The following is a 21172-nucleotide window of genomic DNA, read 5'->3' on the forward strand; positions in this document are numbered from 1 at the left end:
CAGGTTCGAGTCCTACTCCAGGACTTGATGGCTGTGGAGGGTGTATTCATCTTCTAGCCAAAGAGGCTGATTATCAGCCTATAAATCCTTCCAACACAAGCCAATGGCAGGTGGTAAGATTGGGAGAGTTTCCTGGTCAGCCATACTGCAGAAGGCAATGGTAAACCACTGCAGTACAGTGCCAAGTGCAATCATGGACCAGTCCAATGGAAGTCTGTGGTTGCCAATACCCTCTTAGGGCCTGGTACCTGGAGGTGGAGGACCAGGCTGTGTGTTATATAATTCTGATGTACCTCATTATCATTTCAATTCCTTGAGTCCACATCCCACCACCGCCCCCCCAACTACCACCATTTTCTGGGTTTTAGCCCTTCCCTGCCCCCTGTATGTTTCTTAGCACATTGACTCAAACTTTATATTTTCAACTCTGTCACAGAATAGTGAGACAGGAAGTTGGAGTCACTAAGTCACTGCGCAGGAAACAGCACTTGGCTTGCAGTGCATTCTGGGAGACTGCTGAGTGGGAGGTCAGAGGGCAGACCACTGACCACAGGAACAGGAGGAGACCATTCAGTCCTTCTAGCCTGTCCTGCCATTCAATTAGATCTAGGATGATCTGCACCTCAACTGCATCTACCTATGTTAGCTCCATCTACCTTGATGCTGTTTTTTTCATGGGATGTAGGGGTCGCTGACAGGACCAGCATTTATTGCCCATCCCTAATTGCCCTTGAGAAGGTGGTGGTGAGCTGCTTTCTTGAACTCCTGCAGTCCATGTGGTGTCGGTACACCCACGGTGCTGTTAAGACCCAACAAAAGCCTACCGACCTCAGATTTTTGGGGGAGAGAATTCCAGAATTCCACTATGCTTTGTGTGAAAGGGTGCTTCATGATTTGGCCTACGATGGCCTGAGTCTAATTTCATCACAAGGCCTTTAGATAAAGGGGAGGGCGCTGGTGATAGAGAGAGCGAGAGATGGAGCAGATGGATGTTGGAGGGGAGAGAGGAAGCTCAGCTATCAGACAAACCAGCCAGTTCCTGTATTGTGCCCAGGACTGAGGGAAGTGTTAGTGACAGGATATGGGGCAGGATTCAGATCCTGGAAGGCAGCAATTTTAGGATCACTCCAGGTTACTCCAATATCCAATCAGCACCGGGGGTGCAGCATCCCGAACCACGTCTCAGGTCCATCTCCGCAATGCAGTCGCTCTATAAAAACAGATTTAAAAGACTGGGATCAGTTTCCTAAAATGTTAAATGCCCAGCTCCACCAATAACCCAGTGGATGATGTCAACATCCAGTCGTCTCTCCACAGATACCGCTTGACCGTTTTCCATTTGACTTTTTTTTAAGACTCCAGACTGACCTCTCAGCGACCCTTGCTGTGCCTGTCGGGTCTTGGGTTGCCAACCCTCCAGGATTGCCCTGGAGACTCCAGTAATTTAAGATTCGTCTCCAGGGCACTGCCAGCAACATTCAGGAAGAAAAATAACAGAAAATAATCTGCGTTTTTAAAATTTCTTTAATTTCCTTCACTTATTAGTTAAAATAATATTGGAGAAGGGGGATGCTTGACCTATGTGGGGTTGGAGGCTGGATTCACAAACAACTCGGGTTGGGAACCCTACTGGTGGCCTTCAGTGTCTCCCAGATCTGTGACGGGCCAGTTAATTAATTTATTTATTTATTTACTATTCTTTCAATTTTACTTCTTAAAAAACAAAGTTTTGTTTCTTTAGAAGATTTATATTAGGCAACTCATTAATTATTATCCATTCTCTCGTTTCCTATTTATTGAGTATTGGACGTGTTTTATATCATTTACAATTGAACATATTTCATGCGATTTGTCAACTATTATTTTTATATAATTAATTATTGATTTGTTTGCTCCATACAATTGATTGATGGTCATGAGGTTTGATATAATTAAATAATGCTCATTGAATCTGGATCAAAAATTATATAAAAAATAATTAATCCAACCAAATTTATCAATTATTGGTAATCATATTTAATATAATTATTAATTGATATATGTTATATGATTTAACTACTGCCATTTTATTTTGTATATTGTAATTATACATCCATATGTTTTATATTTTTTTAAAGATGAGTCATCATAAATTATATAGTTTTTTTTAATTGTAGATTGTTAAATATGAAATATTTAATTGAAATATAAAATTGAAAACATTGTCGATCAATATAGTTTTTATGTTGCAGTCCCATTGCTGCCTTTCCTGTGTAAAGTGTGATTATCAAGTTTGCCAATCACTAGAATGTCAGCTCTATTATTTGCAATTAGGAACTACGAGGAGGTCACTCTCAATCAGGAAACCTGCATCAGCTGACAAGAGCTCAAGATAAAAGCGAATTACTGCAGGTGCTGGAAATCCGAAGTTGGAAACGGAAAATGCTGGAGAAACTCAGCAGGTCTGGCAGCATCTGTGGAGAGAGAAACAGAGTTAACGTTTCACGTCCTTATGACCCTTCTTCAGAGCTAAAGAAAGGTAAGAACGTGATGAGGTTTATACTGCTTAAGGGGGTGGAGTAGGTGAAGCTGGGTAGAAGGCCAGCGATAGGGAAATCGCCTGTTCCACCCTCTTTAACAGTAAAAAATTTCATCACATTTCTACCTCTCTTTAGCTCTGACGGACTCAGAACATTAACTCTGTTTCTCTCTCCACAGATGCTGTCAGACCTGCTGAGCTCAAGGTGTCTGTTTTTTTTTTTCAATCCATCACTGGCAAGGGCTGTATCTAATTGAGAAGCAGCACCCCTGGGGGAGAAGGCATGGAGTCACTGGGTTGGTAATCTAGCAGCCAAGGATATGGGTTCAAATCCTATCATGGCAGCTGCTTGAATTGTAGAGGGTTAAAACTCAATTAATAAATTGTAATATAAAGCTAGGATCAGTAATGGTGACCATGACAAATATCATCGATTGTAAAATCTGTCCGGTTCACTAATGCCCCTTCAGGGCTGCCCTTACCTGGTCTGGCCTACATGTGACTCCAGACCCACAGCAATGTGGTTGACTCTTAACTGCCCCCTGAAATGGCCGAGCAAGCCACTCAGTTCAAGGGCAGTTAGGGATGGGCAACAAATGCTGGCATTGCCAGCGACGCCCACATCCCATGAAAGAATAAAGAAAGAAAATGGGAGTGGGTGAGCTACTTTCTTGAATCCAACAGGTTGGCTTCCATTTCGGAGAATACATGTAGGCCAGACTAGGTAAGGATGGCAGATTTCCTTCCCTAAAGGGGCATTAGTGAACCAGATGGGTTTTTATGACAATGCACGACCTTAAGATCATGTAGCTGCTGAATATTTTGTATTATTGGGGAGGCCGTAGCATAGTGGTATTGTTACTGGGCTAGTATTCCAGAGAGCCAGGGTAATGCTCTGGGGTCCTGGGTTTGAATCCCACCACGGCAGACGGTGAAATTTGTATTCAATAAATCTGGAATTAAAAAGTCTGATGATGATGATGACCATAAATCATTGCCGGTTATCATAAAAACCCATCTGGTTCCCTAATCCCCTTTAGGGAAGGAATCTGCTGTCCTCATCTGGTCTGGCCTACATGTGACTCCAGACCCACAGCAATGTGGTTGACTCTTAAATGCCCTCTGAACAAGGGCAATTAGGGATGGGTAATAGGTAGTGACGCCCACATCTCATGAATGAATAAAAGAAAATTATTGCCCAGTGAAGTACAGGGGCTCCAAACTGGAACCATTTCCCCTCTCTCCACCACAAAAACCGCCACTAGTCAAAAAGCTATTCAACTGCAGGGGCAGCATGACTGAATCTAATCCTGCCCTCGCTTAGTGTTGACACTCATGCACACACTTTATGGTGGTCAATAGGAATCAGGGTGATTTTATCTGTGTTCCTCCCTAACCCTGATTGTAATCCCACCTAGCCCAATGCCAGATGATCAACCAATTAAGCAGAGGCTGAGAACCAGTCTAACTCTGTTCCACACCTAAAGGAGCTTCATGCGGTTAGATCTTTGAAGGTGGCAGGACATATTGAGAGGATAATGAGAAAAGCACGCGGGATCCTGGGATTCACAAATACAGGTATTGAGTACAAAAACAGGGAAGTTTTAGTGAACCTTTATAAAAGTCTGATTAGGCCCCAACTAGAGTATTGTGTCCTGTTCTGATCACCACACTTTAGGAAAGATGTGAGGGTCTTTGAGAGGGTGTAGAGGAGATTTACCAGAATGGTTCCAGGGATGAGGGGATTTTAGCTACGAGATTAGGTTGGAGAAGCTGAGATTGATAGAGGTGTACAAGATTATGACAGGTTTAGGTAAGGTAGACAAGGCAAAGCTGTTCCCATTAGCTGTTGGGACAAGGGGGAACACAGTTTTGGGCAAGAGATAAAGGGCGAGTGTGAAGTGGTAATGACTTGGAACTCGCGAGTGGTAATGACTTGGAACTCGCGAGTGGTAATGACTTGGAACTTGCGAGTGGTAATGACTTGTATTAATTAATACATTAATGGCCTTAATTAGCCTTTTAATTGTCGGCGGGTGCGCTGCTACCTCTCGGGCCACCTGCCAACCGAAGTATCGCGCCAGCCTGCGATGGCGCCATCGCGCGCCAGCTCGCGCTCGGGCATGTCTGGCACGCGCCCACACGCTGAGCAAGAAACCCTGCCCCGTGCCGCCTCTCCATGGAGCGATCCAGGTAATGACTTGGAACTCGCGAGTGGTAATGACTTGGAACTCGCTGTCCACGAGGTGGGGGGGGAGGCGGAAGCAGAGGCGATGAACGATTTCATAAGGAAATTGGATGGGCGCTTGTGGGAAATGAACTTGCCGGGCTCTGGGTTAGAGCAGGGGAATGGGGCTGACTGGATCGCTCCATGGAGAGGCGGCATGGGGCAGGGTTTCTTGCTCGGCGTGTGGGCACGTGCCCGACACGCCCGAGCACGAGCTGGCGCGCGATGACGCCATAGCAGGCTGGCGCGATACTTCGGTTGGCAGGTGGCACGAGAGGCAGCAGCGCACCCGCCGACAATTAAGAGGCTAATTAAGGCCATTAATGTATTAATTAACCCGGATTTCTCGCTGCCCGTCCAATGTTAACAGTTGGGGGGGGGTGGGGGGGTGGGGGGGCGAATCAGCCAGGCAGCCTTTGGATTTTTGAGGAAACCTCATCCACGGGCGGGATGAGGCTTCCGACATTAATTAGAAAAAAAAATTAAAACATTTGGGCAGAAATTGACTTGGCCTCCACAGCCTCCTGTGTGGTAGAGAATTCCACAGGTTCACCACCCTCTGAGTGAAGATGTTTCTCCTCATCTCAGTCCTGAATAGTCTACCCCCTATCCTGAGAGTGTGACCCCTTGTTCTAGGCCCCCCCAGTGTGCACCTTAATGATTCTATGATCAACGTGTTTACCAACTGAACCCATTAAAGGCTTTTCTTGTCCGAAAACAATTTTGGTCCTTTAAGCAGCTTGTCCTGGGAGCTCTTTGGATTTTTGACCAGTTTGTTGCCCTCTCCTGCAGGCTGTTGACATTGACCCATCAGGCTAGGATGCATCGATCTCCCCATCGGGCTAGGATACACCGTTCTACTCCGACAGTGAGAATGGAGCAAGGATGGATCGGACAGACAATGAATAACACACAGAATGAACTTCTCCAGCCAGAGGGGCCATGGAGGAATACCAGGGGTCGGGTAGGTCACACACCGGTGGGTCACATGAAGCCACCACATGACCAAAAGTCACACAGAACTGTCACGCGACTGAAGGACAAGTGAAACCCTCACTCAACCACGGGATCAAAGTCAGACCGGAGCTGGAGACCACATGAAATGAAAATATGGTACTCACCCATTGAGTTTTCACCAAGAACACGTGAACACAAGAAATAGGAGCAGGAGAAGGCCATTCAGCCCATCGAGTCTGCTCCACCATTCAATAAGATCATGGCTGATCTGGTTGTGGTCTCAAATCTACTTTCCTGTCTGCACCCCCATAACCCTTGGCTCCCTTCTCCATCAGAAATCTGTCTAACTCAGCCTTGAATATATTCAATGACCCAGCCTCCACTGCTCTCTGGGGTAGAGAATTCCACAGACTCTCTGAACAAAGCATTTCTCCTCATCTCTGTCTTAAATGGAAGACTCCTTATTTTTAAACAGTGACCCGCAGTTCTAGATTCCCCCACAAGGGGAAACCTCCTCTCAACATCCAACCTGTCAAGCCCCCTCAGAGTCTTATATGTTTTAATAAGATCACCTCTCATTCTTCTAAATTCCAATGGGTATGGGCTCAAACTGCTCAGTCTTTCCTCATAAGACAACCCCTTCAACCCAGAAATCAGTCAAGCGAATCTTCTCTAAACTGCTTCCAAAGCAATTATATCCGTTCTTAAGTAAGGAGACCAAAACTCTATCCAGCACTTCAGATGCAGTCAAAGTCATTTCAGAGTCATTCTTTTCCCTGTCCTCCCTCCCAGTTACTGGGACAGTGCAATGGGGATGTACAGCCCAGCTTGCATCAGGACCAGGAGCAGCCCCCAGACTGCACTCCTCAACCGGGGTTCTGAATGGAACTCTTACTCTCTCTCTCTATCTCTCTCTCTATCTCTCTATCTATCTCTCTATCTCTCTCTATCTCTATCTCTCTATCTCTCTCTATCTCTATCTCTCTATCTCTCTCTATCTCTATCTCTCTATCTCTCTCTCTATCTTTCTATCTCTCTCTATCTCTCTCTCTCCTTCTTTCTCTCTCTGCTTGTAGCTACTCCTACCAGGAGATCTGCTGTCAGGCTATGCCACACTTGTCTGCATTGTGCCATCCTCACACATCCACTGTAGCTTGTCTGCAACCACTCTGTGACATCCATTATCTGACTACCCCCAGGTCGAACCATCTTTCTGCTGCCCTCCACTTTGTCCTCTAGCAGAGAGATCTCTGTAGCGTTTCAGCTCCGATCAAATATCCATTTGACATCTTCTTTTCTGGATGTCGCTTTTTGGAGGTTGATTTGCTCTTGCAATTTCAAGCCCCTCTCTATTTGTCTTACGGTCTGTCTATGGAATTTTCAGCATTCGTCTCGGCATCCACCTTTCAAAGGCCCTCTATTTCCTTCCACGGATCTTTATTTATTGTCCAGGTTTAGTCCAGGACTTAGGAGCAGGAGTATCCCGTTCAGCCCTTCAAGTCTGCTCCACCATTTCACAAGATCATGGCTGATCTGGTTATGATCGCAGCTCTGCTTTCCTGTCTGCCCCCTACAACCCTTGTCTATCAAAATCTGTCCAACTCAGCCTTGAATAAATTCAACGACCCAGCCGCCACTGCTCTCTGGGGACGAGAATTCCGCACACCAACCACCCTCTGAGAGAAAACATTTCTCCTCATCTCCGTCTTAAACGGTAGACCTCTTATTCTTAAACTGTGTCCCCCTGGTTCTAGTCTCCCCCCGAAAAGGGATACATCCTCCCAGTATCCACCCTATCAAATCCCCTCAGGATATTAAGACAAAAGCAAAATACACAAGCGCATGCTGGAGGGTCTGAGACAAAAACAGAAAATGCTGGGAAAAACTCAACAGGTCTGACAGCGTCTGCGGAGAGAGAAACAGAGTTAACGTTTCGAGTCCCTGTGACTCTTCTTCAGAGCTAAAGATCCCCTCAGGGATCTTTAGATGTTTCAATAAGGTCACCTCTCATCCTCCTAAACTCCAATGGGGAAAGGCCCAACCTTTCCTCGTAAAATAAGCGCCTCATCCCAGGATTGACGCAATTAAGAGGATAGAATCCAGCATTTTACGGGGACTCCCCACCCCCCCACCTTGTTACAAATTTGAGTTCCCTTATTGTGGAAACGTCCTTTATCTTCACGAAAAGGAGCTCCACCTCCGACTAAAGCCAGTCTGGAAAGCAGGATGCGGCAAAGTCTGAGATCAACTTAATGCAAATTCCACTTTTCGACGCAGAACAGCCCTGTGCAGACAATCTGTTCCTTTAAAGTTTCCCACACCGAACATCTCACCCTTGCTGCCCTCGCTGCTTCGCTTAATCCAAGCGGGTTGGATTATTTAACAGGGGAAAATATAAGACTCTAAATTTTGCCCTCGACCTTAATGCAAAACAAAACACTCAAGCTGCTGATGATATTTGTTAGTTCAGGAAGTTAAACCGTCCCCCCACCCCCCCCCCACCACGAATGGCTCCCGCTAATTCTTACATGGACTGGAATCTAACTTATCCCATTGTTAAGTAAAATAAGATTTTATTACCTGAGTCTTGAGCTTTGCTGAGGGTTTCCTGCTGATGTAGGAGCTGTTAGAAATGTTTCAGCCATCTCCCCGCTAGGATCAAGTGGCTGACATGGTTTAAAGAAGACGCATTAACTAATTTATTATTTTGTTTTTTGGAAGAAAGCAGACGCCAAGCTTGCAGGAGCCGAGAAAACAGGCAAGACGGGGCGAAAAACAGTGAGAAAGAGGGAGGGAGATGTCAGGAAGCGATAGAGTCAAGAATTTCCTGCCTTCAGCCCTCGAGAAAGGAAGGGGGCAGAGGCTTGAAGCCGTGTCAGAGCTGAGCAGATGTTTATTCTGAAGAGGGGAAAATATACACACACACACACACGAACTGCTCTGTGCACAAAACAGGAAATCTCTGGGGTCATTCAGGGGCCACTCCTCACTAATTTAGTTAAAATAGCAAGCAACACTCTGCTGACTGCGAAACAGCTGAGATTACAGGCTCCTGTTAGAGGGATTTCCACCCTGCTGAAATGTACTTTGCTCTTTTGTAATGAAAATTTCCACAGGATGTGGGGTATCGCTGGCAATGCCAGTGATTGTGGTCCATCCTTAGTTGCCCTTCAGCTGAGTAACTTTGCTCGGCTATTTAAGAAACAGCCACGTTGCTGTGGACCTGAAGTCACATGTTGGCCAGACCAGGCAGATTTCCTTCAAGGGCTTTTATGACAATTGATGATGGTCACTATGGTTACCATTGGTGAGACTAGCTCTCAATTCCAGATTTTATTAACTGAATTTAAATTCCACCAGCTGTTGTAGGATTTGAACCCATATCCCCAGAACATTAGCCTGAGCCTCTGGATTACTTGACATTACCACTACACCGCCACCTCCCTGATAGGGTGTCGTGTATGACTTCAGTGTCTCAACAAGCTTTGCAGCCAATGAAGTCCGTTTTGAGGTGTATTCACTGTTGTAATGTAGGAAGCATGGTGACTGATTTGCGCACAGCAAGCTCCCACAAACAGCAATGCAATGCAGACCAGATGATCTGTTTTTTAGTGATGTTGGTCAAGGGATAAATATTGACCTAGACACTACAGAGAAGAATGCCATGGAGTTTTCTAAGTCCACCTGAGAGGGCAGACAGGGCTGCGATTTTAACATCTCACCTGAAAATGAGGCCCTCTGACAGTGCAGCATTCCCTCAGTACTGCACTGGAGTATCAGCCTAGATTTTGCACTTGAGGGCTGGATTTTTTCCGCCACTGAGATGAGAACAGTTGAGTGTGGGCAGGCACCAAACTTGATGCTGCTGGTTTGCTGGCACTGCTGTGTACTTAATATATTTAATTTTCCCCTGAGCAATGTCGAGATGACACTAGTTTCTAAGAGTGCAGGAACTTACAGAGTTTTATACAATGCTTTAAAATGTCTACACCATCCTCCCAGTTCAGCTTCTGTATGTCTATTTACTTTGCTCTGAATCAACACCCAGGCTTGACCAATCAAGCACAGTGTGTATAGATCAGTTACCAAACTCACAAGCCTCCTTAGACAGCCCCTTCCAAAACCCACGACCACTGCCATCTAGAAGGACAAGAGCAGCAGGCACATGGGAACACCACCACCTGGAAGTTCCCCTCCAAGTCACTCACCATCCTGACTTGGAAATATATCCCCGTTCCTTCACTGTGGCTGGGTCAATATCCTGGAACTCCCTCCCTAACAGCACTGCGGGTGTACCTACACCTCATGGACTGCAGCGGTTCAAGAAGGCGGCTCACCACCACCTTCTCAAGGGCAATTAGGGATGGGCAATAAATGCTGGCCCAGCCAGCGAAGCCCACATCCTATGAACAAACAATAAGTAAAACAAACATGGAACAGTTAAACCACTGTACACTACAGGCAACATCTGGCCACCAAGCCATTTTCCTGGAGACTGGATGGGGCAGCAGGAAAATCCACCCACAAGCGGTAGATGACGAATTAAGGCCCGATAAAGGCCGCTGAAGGCTTATCATCAGAGGGCGACTGGGATTTTCAGAGGTGTTGGAGGCTAGGCCAGCAGCCTGGGGGTGGCTTCTCGGTGGCAAACCAGGGGACACCAGCACACCCGGCAGGCTTTGAGGCCTGGCTTCAGCCGCAGTCACAGGCCGCAATGTGGAGGGGCTCCACCAGGGCAACGCTGCCCCAGCTGCTAAGCCTGTTCTCTATTCAAGAATCTAAAATGTCGGAGAATCGGCGCCTCCATCTTGAGGTGCCCTCTCTCTCTCTTACCTGGAAAAGGCAGACTTAATTGGACGGCGAGTCCACCCTCTGGCTGCTAATTGGCCGATTCAAGGAAAACCAGTGCCAGGTGACTGTTCCTCACACAGTGGCCCCCATTTGACCCTGCCGCCAGGGTCCAGTCCCAAAATCGGAAATCCTGTCCCAAGTCACCGGGGTGGGATTCAAACTCACAACATTTTTGCCTCAAAGGCACGGGTACTACAGCTAACGCGCCATGTCCTGTAGTGCAAACTGGCCTACCGCCAACGCCAAACTCCTTCTTGTCCAGTATCAGTGAGCGGACAATGCGGGGACTGGTTGGTCTCTCCGCACCCACGCCTCCTAATTTCATGGGGAGGAACGAGAGCATCAGTAACACCCCATCCCCCTCCCTCCACCCCCCCGACCCCCCGACCCTCACCCCCATACCACCCCACTGCAGAGATCAGCTTAGGTGCCTCCAGGCGAGCATGGCACTGGGGCCACACTGGTTACAGCATCTCCCCACTCAGGCATCTCCCGGTGAACTTTGCCAGTAGATTAGCCAGGTTTCACGGTCATCTTTGGCCAAAAAAAAAAGCCAGCAGGTTGTACCAATCCCCCAGCTGCCCCTCCGCCAGGTGTTAACCCATTAGCTACCACACATTGTGACTCCCTCACCTGATTTCACCACCCCTCCTTTCCCAACGCTGAAATCTCTCCTCGATAGACCTTCAGACGAAGGTCAGACGGGGGATTTAACCAACTCCTTCCTCTTTTTCCCTCCAGATTGTCTCCCCTCCCCCCGCCCCCTTCTCCCCTACCGCCCCATACCCGGGACCCATGAGTCACAGAGAGCAGCCGTCCCAGATCCTGACCCCCACCCCCACCCCCACCCCACCCAGCTGCCGCTGTCGCAGTTTGAGCCCTCGGTTCCAGAGCTGCATTGAGGGAGGTGGCTGATGAAATAACTTAGCAGAATCGAGGGTCCGTGAGTGATCTCCGCCTCAGTAACGTGCGAGTCAAAAACAACTCTCACATAAACATGAACACAACAGGAAGTGAGAAGCTAATGCTGTATCTGAGGGTCAAATCAGATGTCAAACAACCACAGGTTGAGATGAACAGTGCAGGGTGAGCATTCATTGGGAAATGTCTTCAAGTTAGCTCAATGCATTTAAAAGGCACCTGGATCAGCATCTGAAGTGTTGTAACCTGCAAGACCACGGACCAGGTGCTGGAAAGCGGGATTAAAATAAGCGGCTAGTTTCTTTTTTCTCTTTTTGGCCTGCACAGACATGATGGGCTGAATGGCCTCTATCTGCCGCTGTAACATTTCTAAGGTCCTGTGCGTTCCGTGCAATGAAAAAAAGATATGCATTTATATAGAGCCTTTCACACCCTCAGGATGCCCCATAGCTCCTTACAGCCAATGAATTCTGGATGGGGAGGGTGGGGGCGGTTGAAGGGCTGGAGGAGGTGACAGAGATAGGGACGGGCAAATGCCTGAAGGGAATTAAATAGGGAATTTTAAATTGGAGATTGTGGGGCAGCAGGAGTAAGTGAGGGCAGTGTGTGCGGGCCAGAGAACGCAGACAGAATTTCAGATTAGCCAAAATTTACAGAGAACAAAGAATGAGTCAGAATAGGGTAACTAGCAATCCAGCTGAAGATAAGGCTAGGGGTGGAAGTGAAGGTGAGGGTATAACATTTGGCTCGGAGGCTGAAGATGGTGGAGTGTGACATTTCGAGTTGCTTCCTGACAGCCCAGCACCTCTCGAGTCAGCTGAAGGCTTTTCCCCTCGCACACGCTCATGCCTCTGCAGCTTTTCAGTTTAATGCTACTCAACTCCACCCACTAACTGCAAACGCTGCAAATGCAGCTCAGAGCCTCCACGGCGTTCGTTCAACTGTTACCCTCAACGACCAAGAACAATAAACGCTGAAGCAGACTCCCACTCCATTCCCTGCAAATCTCCGATTTTAATCGCCCCACAACTGGTGGCTGTGCCTTCAGCGGCCTGGGTCCTGAGCTCTGGGATTCCCTCCCTAAACCTCTCCACCTCTGCCTCTCCTCCTTTAAGATACTCCTTAAAACCAACTCCTTAAGCAAGAATTTGATGGCAGCCTATGTTTCCTTGTGTGGCTTGGTGTCAAATCTGGTTTTCCTAACTCTTCTGTGAGTGTTTTTCTACATTAAAGGCACTCAACAAAGGCAGTTTGTTTATCTATTCCCAAACACTTTCTAAATTAAATCACACACTCAATTCTCTGGAGTAAAACCGGGAAACCACAGCCTTCTGACTCAGACAGAACTGCTAAGCCTTGGCTGACTTACTGAGGCAAAGTTCATGATTATTCCACATATCTGGCACTTGGTCCATTCTGCTCTTATGTTGCTATTTTGATGGACACAGACAGTCATTATCCTCCCCGTAATTTGCTGCACAGCGCAGCCTGGCTTCAATCTTTGTCAGTCAGTCAGACATTCAAGTCCCAGTCCCGAGACTTGAGCACTGAGGGAGTGCCGCACTGTCAGGGGAGACCTATGGGCCCTAGGGTTGCCAACCCCCGCCCCCAAGGATTGCCCTGGCAACCCTAGGAATTGAAGGCTAATCTCCAGGATGCTGCAGTGAGCAATCCAGGTGAAAGGTCATGGCGGGAGCGAGGTCGTGAAATAAATTGTGCCATTTTCAAAGCTTTAATTTATTAATTATAAAAGTATTGGAGAGGGGACAAAACAAACACTTGCTTCACCGGCTAAGATGTGGTGAAATCTCCAGGGCTGTGTCCAACCAGAGTTGGCAACCTTATATAGGACCCGTTTGCCTGTAGAAGTGGATATAAAAGATTCCACGGAACTACACGAAAAGCATGGACACCCCTGTTGTCCTGGTCAATAGTGATTCCTAAGCCAACTTCACTAAAACAGGTTACTTAATTCATCACTGACAACCATTGACAGAACTTTATTGTATATATCTTGGCTGTAGCGATTCCCTCAATGACTAAACCTCAAAGTTAGTAAATAAGACCATAAGACATAGGAGTAGAAATTAGGTCATTCGGCCCATCGAGTCTGCTCCACCATCCAATCATGGCTGATAAGTTTCTCAACCCCATTTTCCCGCCTTCTCCCCGTAACCTTTGATCCCCTTACCAATCAAGAACCTATCTATCTCGGTCTTAAATACACTCAAAGACCTGGCCTCCACAGCCTTCTGTGGCAATGAATTCCATAGATTCATTGGCTGTGAAAAACCTTGGGGTATCCGGGGAACGTGAAAGGTGTCATATAAATGATATCAATGGTTTGGTTGAGTGGCCGGAGAAATGGCGAATGGAATTCAGTCCGGAAAAGTGTGAGGTAATGCATTTGGGGAGGGTAAACAAAAGGAGGGGAATGCTCAATATTGAGAGGGGTTGAGGAAGCTAAGAGACCTTGGAGTGCATGTCCGTAGGTCCTTGAAGGTGGCAGGACTGGTGGACAAGATGGCCAAGAAAACATATGGAATGCTTTCCCTTATTGGGTAAGGCATTGAATACAAAAGCAGGGATGTAATGATGGAACTGTATAAAACACTGGTTAGGGCACAGCTGGAATTTTGTGTACAGTTCAGGTCACCACATTACAGGAAGGACATGATTACTCTGGAGAAAGTACAGAGGAGGTTTACCAGAATGTTGCCAGGGCTTAAAAATTGCAGGTATGAGGAGAGATTGGATAGGCTGGGGTTGTTTTCCTTGGAACAGAGGAGGCTGAGGGGTGACCTAATTGAGGTGTACAAAATTATGAGGGGCCTAGATAGGGTAAACAGGAAAGACCTGTTTCCCCTAGCTGAGGGGTCAATTACCAGGGGGCATAGATTTAAAGCAATTGGTAGAAGGATTAGAGGGGACATGAGGAAAAACTTTGTCACCCAGGGGGTGGTGGGTGTCTGGAATTCACTGCCTGAATCGGTGGTTGAGGCTGAAACGCTCAACTCATTTAAAAGGTACCTGGATCTGCACCTGAAGTGCTGTAACCTGCAAGACTATGGACCAGGTGCTGGAAAGCGGGATTAAAATGAGCGGCTAGTTTATTTTTTATCCTTTTGGCTAGCACAGACATGATGGGCTGAATGGCCTTTTTCTACACCGTAACATTTCCATGGTTCTAAATGCAAGTTCTTTCTTTGAAAGAGAGTGGCCTTGCTTTTCCCAGTTGACTAATAGACGGGTGGATTATAGGGAGTTGGTGGGAGAGGTGGGGGGGGGGTCGTAATTTTAATCTAATTCAACAAGTGGGAAAGCCATGGGATCAGTTTTAGCCCCCGCTCAATTTTCCTCTCCACCAATGGAAAATCAGCATTGCAGCCAGTTTGCCCATAGGCAGATTTGGTTTAATTCGCTTTCATGGCATTGAGAAGTGAAAACATGTGTTTGGAGATAGGACAGCACTTACTAAACATCCCTGGTTGTGCTAAGAATTACAGTGGAAACCAATTTAAGATTGTCAGGCAGGCTCACAGTGTGGCTCACTAGAAGTTGCATATATAATCACACACAGGGCCCTGGCCTTTGCAGACAGAAGGAACATGTCCACACATTGTACCTTTTTCAAATAAACAAAATCTTGGGGAACTGTCATTCCCTGGTTCATTCCCCAGTGCAATGCCTTGACCAATCAGACTGGACCTGCCCAGTTTGAATTTGAACAAATCTGGGCAGTTTACTGTTCCATGCTGCATTTTTCATGCTTCCACCGATCAAGAGTCTACTTGCTAACCAATCAGCACTCTCTTCCCATGCAGTAAAAATTGTTGTTCCTCTTTACTGTTGGTATTTTCTTGCGAGCTGTCCTGGTGAGTGCAAGACAAAAAGTTTTGACAGCATGTCTCATTTTTCAGCAGTAAGCTCTTTCCCCTGGGAAACATCCAACTGTTAAACGATATAGGGAAGTCAAAAATGTGACTTTTGCTGAGCATTTCACCACAGTCACGTATGGAAAAGACTCCAGTCATCAAAATGCTAAATTCAAACTCTGGAAGAGTTCTATATTTTATACAGAGTCGACAGATAGATTTGAATTGCGCCTTTCATGACAACTGAATGCCTCAAAGCACTTTACAGCCAATGAAGTACTTTCTGAAATGTAGTCACTGCTGTAATGTCGGAAATGCAGCAGCTAATTTGCGCACAGCAAGCTCCCACAAACAGCAGCGACCAGTAATCTGTTTTGTGATGTTGATTTGAGGGATAAATATTGATGACGACACCAAGGATAATTCCCCTGCTCTTCTTCAAAAGGGCACAACAGGACATCCTACCAAGCAGGCAGATGAAGCCTCAGTTTAGCATCTCACCTGAAAGGCAGCACATCATTCCCCTGTAGCACCAAACTGTGGAGTTCCTGACTTGATTTCCATCTTCAAGCCCTGCAATGGGCCTTGAACCAAAAACCTTGTGGTTCCGAGTGCGACCAACTGATCCACAACCAACACATTAGGTGTGTTTGATTCCCACTATCTGTTGTCAGCTCTAGAGTGGCCATATGTGTGAGCTGGTACACGTACAAGGAGGCATCTTAGCTTCAGCAGATCTGCTAAACCCAGACCATGGATCAAAGTGTCTCGATGATTCTTCAACTTTCATTGCAGGCCATTGAGTTTTAAGTAGCCGTCTTTGAGTTTCTGGCCACTTGGCGTTTCCTGGAGCCTTTTTGCCGCAAAAGTTCTCCATTAAAAATAGAACAAAGGCTAGTGAAAGGATTCCGCGACATAAACAGAAACAGCCATTTATTATTTATTCCATTTTACTCTGCTCCTGTGAGCGAAAGGAAGGGAATTCCTCAAAGATTAATTGTCGAGCTGTGGAAGACAAAATGGCTTCAGGGTTGGCCATCTTCCCCAGAGTGCATCATGGGAAGGAAAAGGAGCTCCCTCTGGTGGTGAAAGTGAAACAGTGCAGACAGTGGCAAATACGGAAGAGTCACTTCAGTCTGTGAATGAGTCACTACATTCTACCAGTGCACCTCACTCCTGCTTCAAAACACTAGGCTTGAGATTCCTGCCCATGTAATGTAATATTCATGAGCAAAAAAAAAAACACTTTCTGGAGGCCTTGCAATGAGTGTGCAAGATGCCAAATATTTAACACTCAATCAGTACTTAAAAAAAACCCGATTATCTGGTCGTTATCACAATGCTGTTTGTGGGAGCTTGCTGTGCACAATTTGACTGCCCATGTTTCCTCCATTACAAAAGTGACCATGCTTCAGAAAGTACTTCATTGGCTGAAAAGCGCTTTAGGACAACAGAGGCCTTGTTGCTGAGATGAAGTTTCCATCCTTTTTGAGATCCTGAGATGAGTTTCCAACCTTATATTCATGCCATCACTAAGACTGCCTTTTTCCACCTCTGTAACATTGCTTGACTTCACCCGGCTCAGCGTATCTGCTGCTGAAACCATCACCCATGCCTTTGTTACCTCTAGACTCGACTACTCCAGCGCACTCCAGCTTGGTCTCCCACATTCTACGCCCCGTAAATTTGAGGTCATCCAAACTCAGCTGCCCGTGTCTTAATTCGCTGCGATCCTGGTGCTCAATGACCCATATTGGCTTCCTGTCAAGCAACATCTGCTGGTTGGAGTCATACCTAGCACAAAGGCAGATGGCTGTGGTTGTTGGAGGTCAGTCATCTCAGCTCCAGGACATCACTGCAGGAGTTCCTCAGGGTAGTGTCCTCGGCCCAACCATCCTCAGCTGCTTCATCAATGACCTTCCTTCCATCGTAAGGTCGGAAGTGGGGATGTTCACTGATGATTACACAATGTTCAGCACCATTCGCGACTCCTCAGATACTGAAGCAGTCCATGTCCAAATGCAGCAAGACCTGGACGATATCCAGGCTTGGGCTGACAAGTGGCAAGTAACATTCACACCACACAAGTGCCAGGCAATGACCATCTCCAACAAGAGAGAATCCAACAATCGCCTCTTGATATTCAATGGCACTACCATCACTGAATCCCCCACTATCAACATCCTGGGGGGTTACCACTAACCAGAAACTGAACTAGACTAGCCATATAAATACTGTGGCTACAAGAGCAGGGCAGAGGCTAGGAATCCTGTGACATGTAACTCACCTGTTGACTCCCCAAAGCCTGTCCACCATCTACAAGGCACAAGTCAGGAGTGTGATGGAATACTCCCCATTTGCCTGGATGAGTGCAGCTCCAACAACACTCAAGAAGCTTGACACTATTCAGAACAAAGCAGCCCACTTGATTAGCACCACATCCACAAACATTCACTACCTCCACCACCGATGCACAGTAGCAGCAGTATGTACTATCTACAAGATGCACTGCAGGAATTCACCAAGGCTCCTTAGTCAGCACCTTCCAAACCCATAACCACTACCACCTAGAAGGACAAGGGCAGCAGACACATGGGAACACCACCACCTGGAAGTTCCCCTCCAAGTCACTCACCATCCTGATTTGGAAATGTATCGCCATTCCTTCACTGTCGCTGGGTCAAAATCCTGGAACTCCCTCCCTAACAGCACTGTGGGTGTACCTACACCACAGGGACTGCAGCGGTTCAAGAAGGCAGCTCACCACCACCTTCTCAAGGGCAACTAGGGATGGGCAATAAATGCTGGCCCAGCCAGCGAAGCCCACATCCCGTGAATGAATAAAAAAAAAAATTCCCCTTCTTGCAGCCAGGCATTGCAGGGCTTGAATCTTTGACTATATCCATAACCTGTGTTGAACCTCCAAAGGCAGACTGGCCTGGCTGGTTAAAGGGTGGGTTGTACTGGAGTGGGAGGGGAAGAGCCGATTGAAATTCCTCTACTTTCCGATCAAATCACAAGAGCTTTAAATCTTTCTTAAAGTAACGCACAGCTTGATAAGAGATCAGAGGCTAGGCTGATGGCAGAACTGCTTTGAAAAAGAAACATATTGCTTTATGCACCATGAGGTCATCTTTAAAGTCCTGTCCCTCCTCTGCAAGCCCCCTCCCCCCACTGTGTGGTTGATCAAGTTTTAAAGATTGCCTGAAACACAATTTAAACCAAGTCACCACTGATCCGGTGCATCTAACTGGGTAATGTGCTTGTACAGTGCATGACAGATACAGGATGCCTGGGCGCAAAAGGCAAATATACCACAGTGAGGGAAAGAGCAGGGCCATTACAGGAATACATATTCTGGAAAATTGCTCTCCAACTTTTGTTATCATTGTTATGGTTCTTAGATGGGGCTGTTTATGATTTTTGACTTACAGATACTGCTAGAGACAAGGCTGTTGGCAAACTCTACCTTTTGTTGAACATAATACTAACTATGTACAATATAGGCTTAGCACGAGGCTCTACATAGAACTTTCTCTCTCTATGCTCTGTTGTCATGTGATCTTACCTCACTGATGATGTAGACTATATATTTACATATTTAACATTACCCCTTTATACTACACGACTCTCTCAGGCGATCAACCTCAGTTCAGGTGACGATATGGACCAATATCATGCAGAAAGACCCTTATAACCTATATGATGTCTGCCCTAGTCCAGCTCCCACTTGAAAGTACCACTTTCAGTACCACTCACAGCATAAAAAAGTTCTTCCTCACATCCCCCTGCATCTCTTGACCATAATCCTAAATCTGTGTACCATCAGTTAATGGGAAGGGTTTTTCTTTGTCTGCCTTACCTAAGCATATCATAATCTTGTACACGTCTACCAAATCTCCCCATAATCTCCTTTTCTCCAAGGAGAACAACCCCAGCTTCTACAAACTAAAGTATTAACTAAAATCCCCCATCCCTGGAACTATTTTGATAAATCTCCTCTGCACCATCTCAAAACCCTCACATCCCTCCTGAAGTGTGGTGACTGGAAATGGAAGTAATATTTTAGTTGGGGTCCAACCAGAGTTTTATCAAGGTTCAGCATAACTTCTCTGCTTTTGTACTCAATACCTCGATTTATGAAGCCCAAGGTCCCATATGCTTAGCTCCCCTCTCACTATCATGATGTCCTGCCACCTTCAAAGATCTATGCACATGCACCCCCAGGTCCCCCTGTCCCTGCACACCCTTTAGAATTGTGCCATTGAGTCCACATTGTCTCTCCCCATCCCTTCCGTCAAACTGCATCGCCTCACACTCCTCTGTAATACTTTCCACCTGTTACTTGCCCGCCCGTTCTGCTGGCCTATCTATGTCCTACTGCCAGCAATTCATATCATCCTCACTGTTTGCCACTCCTCTGAGTTTGGTATCATCAGTAAATTTTGAAATTTTACTCCACATTCCAAGATCCAAGTCATTTATATATTGCAAAAAAAAAGGGCAGTGGACATAGTACTGACCCTTGGGGAACACCATTGTCTACTGCGCACCAGTCAAAACCAACCATCTACCACGGCTCACTGCTTTCTGTCCTTGAGCCCATTTTTTTTATCCAATAGCACACTGGCCCTCCTATTCCATGTAAACTTCACTTCTGTTAACCAGCCTTTTTTTCGGTATCTTGTCAAACACTTTCTTAAAATCCCTATAGACAAAATGGACCACATTCCCTTCATCAATCTTCTCTGTTACTTCATCAAAATATTCAATGAGATTTGTCGAACTGGACCTGCCGTTTACAAATCTGGCTCTCCTTAATTAACTCAGACCTCCCCAAGGGCCTGTTGATTTTTTCGCTGGTTAAGGATTCCAAAATCTTACCCAGCACTGATGTTAAACCAATTGGCTTGCCCTTTCTTGAATATGTTATATTTGCCACTCTCCAATGCCCTCACATCTCCCCATATCTAGGGAAACTTAAAAAATTAAAGCAAGCCCTTCCACTATCTCTATCTCCACTTCCTTTAGCAGCCTGGGACACAAGCCAACCAGACTAGGCGACTCATCTACCCTAAGCATAGCCATACTCTCTCTTTGCCAGTCTTATTTTCCTCTTCACCTCTCCTCTCAACCTATTGTATTTGACCGGGTTTTCACCTGAAGGACTCACCTGACAGACACCCATGCCCCCTCCTTTATTGTTTCTTCATAATCTCTATCTTCCTCATCATCCATGGAGCCTTGTTTGTGGCTCCCTTACCTTTCGCCCGTGCTGGGGTGCACCTGTACCCGAAGCATCTCTTCCTTAAAGATCACCCATTGTTCCATCACAGTTTCTCCTCTCAGCCTCTGGTTCTATTTTAAACTGGCTAGATCCTATCTCATCACATTGAAATCTGCCATCCTTACCTGTCTGGCCTACATGTGATGCCAGACACAGTCCTGCTACATGAATCACAAAATGTTAGCAGGTACAGCAAGTGATTTGCAAGGCAAATTGAATGTTGGCTCTAATGGCAAGGGGAATGGAATTTAAAAGTAGGGAAGTTTTACTGCAGATGTATAGGGCCTTGGTGAGACCACATCTAGAGTACTTTGCACAGTTTTGGTCTCCTTATTTGAAAGGGGATATCATTGCGTTAGAAGCAATTCAGAGGTTTACTTGACCGATACTTGGGGCGAAGGGCTTATGTTATGAAGAAAGCTTCAACAGGTTGGGTTTATACCCACTGGAGTTTAAAGAATGAGAGGTGATCTTGCTGATACATATAAGGTCCTGAGGGGACTTGATGGGTTCAACACCAGGAGGATGTTTCCTCT

This window comes from Cetorhinus maximus, chromosome 29 (genome assembly GCF_964194155.1).
Source record: "Cetorhinus maximus chromosome 29, sCetMax3.hap1.1, whole genome shotgun sequence".
In the NCBI taxonomy this organism is placed as follows: Eukaryota; Metazoa; Chordata; class Chondrichthyes; order Lamniformes; family Cetorhinidae; genus Cetorhinus; species Cetorhinus maximus.